This window comes from Pelophylax lessonae (assembly GCF_965119305.1).
Source record: "Pelophylax lessonae genome assembly, chromosome: 3".
In the NCBI taxonomy this organism is placed as follows: Eukaryota; Metazoa; Chordata; class Amphibia; order Anura; family Ranidae; genus Pelophylax; species Pelophylax lessonae.
Window position 1 is genome coordinate 531,499,963 of NC_138770.1, and position 2,500 is coordinate 531,502,462.

General features: G+C 47.1%; 1 protein-coding gene across 1 annotated transcript in view; it reads left to right on the forward strand.

The window, feature by feature from the left end:
• AHCTF1 (AT-hook containing transcription factor 1) overlaps positions 1 to 2,500 on the forward strand; it is a 310,501-nt gene that overhangs the window by 103,158 nt on the left and 204,843 nt on the right. The gene's annotated exons all lie outside the window — the stretch shown is intronic.

The following is a 2,500-nucleotide window of genomic DNA, read 5'->3' on the forward strand; positions in this document are numbered from 1 at the left end:
TGCCCCCATCAATGCCCACAATCAGTGCCCATAGTGCTGCCAGTCAGTGCCCATCAGTGCCTGCTCATCTAGGCACTGATGAGCACTGACTGGCAGCACTATGGGCACTGAGTGTGGGCACTGATGGTGCTGCCCATCAGTGCTCATCAGTGCCGCCCGTCAGTGCTCATCACTGTCACCCGTCAGTGTCCATCAGTGCCATCCGCCAGTGCCCATCAGTGCCGCCCGTCAGTGCCGCCTCTCAGTGCCCAGCAGTGCCACCTCTCAGTGCCCAGCAGTGCCACCTCTCAGTGCCCAGCAGTGCCACCTCTCAGTGCCCAGCAGTGCCGCCTATCAGTGCCGCCTATCAGTGCTCATCAGTGCGGCATATTAGTACCTCCTCATCAGTGCCCATAAGTACCACCTCATCAGTGCCCATAAGTGCCACCTCATCAGTGCCCATCAGTGCAGCCTATCAGTGCCCATCAGTGCCGCCTCATCAGCGCACATCAGTGAGGGAGAAAAATTTATTTTCAAAATTTACTCGCAGAAAATAAGAAAAACTTTTTTTTTTTTTTCAAAATTTTCTGTCTTTTTTCTTTTTTTTTGTAAAAAATAAAAAACCCAGAGATGATTAAATACCACCAAAAGAAAGCTCTGTTTGTGTGAAAAAAATGATAAAAATTTCATATGGGTACAGTGTAGCATGACCGCGCAATTGTCATTCAAAGTGTGAGAGCGCTGAAAGCTGAAAATTGGCCTGGATGGGAAGGGTGTTTAAGTGCACAGTAGGCAAGTGGTTAAGGATATATCCCTATTAGTTCTTACCTGTAAGGTTTTCCTGACTGGCTACCACTTCTGACCCGAGGGTGTCTGAGCTGCTGCCTTCTCTTGTTCAAAGCCCTTCTTGGTATTTCAAAGGGGAGTTAATGTGATATTAAAAACCCTGCAGGACAAAGGCATAATGAGCTAGTTTGCATCGCATACTAGCGCATTATGAAATACCTTAAAATGAAGCCCCAACACGGTCGCCCGGACACCACTGAGGGAGCCGTCATGTTCCGTCGGCGTCTCTTCCGGGTTCGGCAGCTCCGGCGCTGTGAGTGGCCGGAGCCACCATCGGGAGTCATTTTCTGGCAAGGAGCGGGTAAAGAGCTCTGAAGGTCTGCCGGACCTTCAGAGCGCATGCGCCGCTGGTTTCAGTGGCTGCATGCAGGGCGAATATCTCATTTTACCTACAGGTAAGCCTTATTATAGGCTTACCTGTAGGTAAAAAAGCGACAATACTTTCGCTTTAAATTCAAGTGTTGTTTTTTTTTTTTGTTTTTTTTTTAATCTGTTATTACCTGCTCTGCACTGCACAGCACAGCCCCCCATCCTCCTCGCGTACCCCGCCATCCGCTTATGTCCCCTCCCTCCTGCCAAGTGCCCACATAGCAAACCTTTGCTGTTGGGGCACCCAAGCAGGCTCACTCCTGAACTGCTGCTCTGCTCTCTCCATTCAGACAGAGCCGTGGCAGAACATGTGCATGAAAATAATACCTTGAGCCTTTAGAACCACTTTATCCACTTCCCCTGGTTGGACGTCATATGACGTTGTGGGGTTTAAGTGGGGATATCTGAATGATGCCTGCCTCAGGTGATTCCCTACACCATAAGAACAATCATAGCGGCTGAACCGCCGCTTGATTGTTCTCACAGGTGGCGGAGGGGACATCCCCATTCCCGCCGACCTCCGGTGCTTCTACCTGCTCGCCCGTATGATTGGCGAGCCAGAGAAGGAATCTGCCGCCGGGAGGAAATTTTACCATAGAGACTGCGAGGACCAGATGGTCCCCGGCAGTCTCTATGACTCTCTGAGGCCCGGGCACGATGTGACGTCACGCCCGGCCTGGCAGTTTTAATACTACTGAGATCTCTGCATTCAGCTGAGATCCTGTTTTTTTTTTTTTTTTGTTTTGTTTTTTCCTTTAGGCTTTCTAGCCTGTTGTCGAGATCTGAGGTCTTATTGACCCCAGATCTCCCTATAAAGAGGACCGGTCATTCACTAATCCTATTACAAGGGATGTTTACATTCCTTTTAATAGAAATAAAAGTGATCAAAAAAATAAAAATTAAATGGAAAGTGTAAATAAAATAAAACATTTTTAAAGTGCCCCGTTAGCTCGCACGCAGAAGCCAAAGCATGCGTACGTCATGGCCACATATGTAAACGACGACCAATCCATACATGTGAGAGATCGCCATGAATGTTAAAGTGAGAACAACAATTCTAGCCCAAGACCTCCACTGTAACTCTAAACTGGTAACCTGTAAAAATCTTTAAAGCGTCACCTATAGAGATTTTTAAGTACCGAAATTATGGTGTCATTCCACGAGTGTGCGCAATTTTAAAGCGCGACATGTTTGGTATCTATTTACTCGGCGTAACCTCATCAAAAATTGGGCTAAGTTTAGTGGGTTTTTTTTTTTTATTCAAAAAACATTTTTTTTGCCAAAACGTGTTTGAAAAATTTCTGCG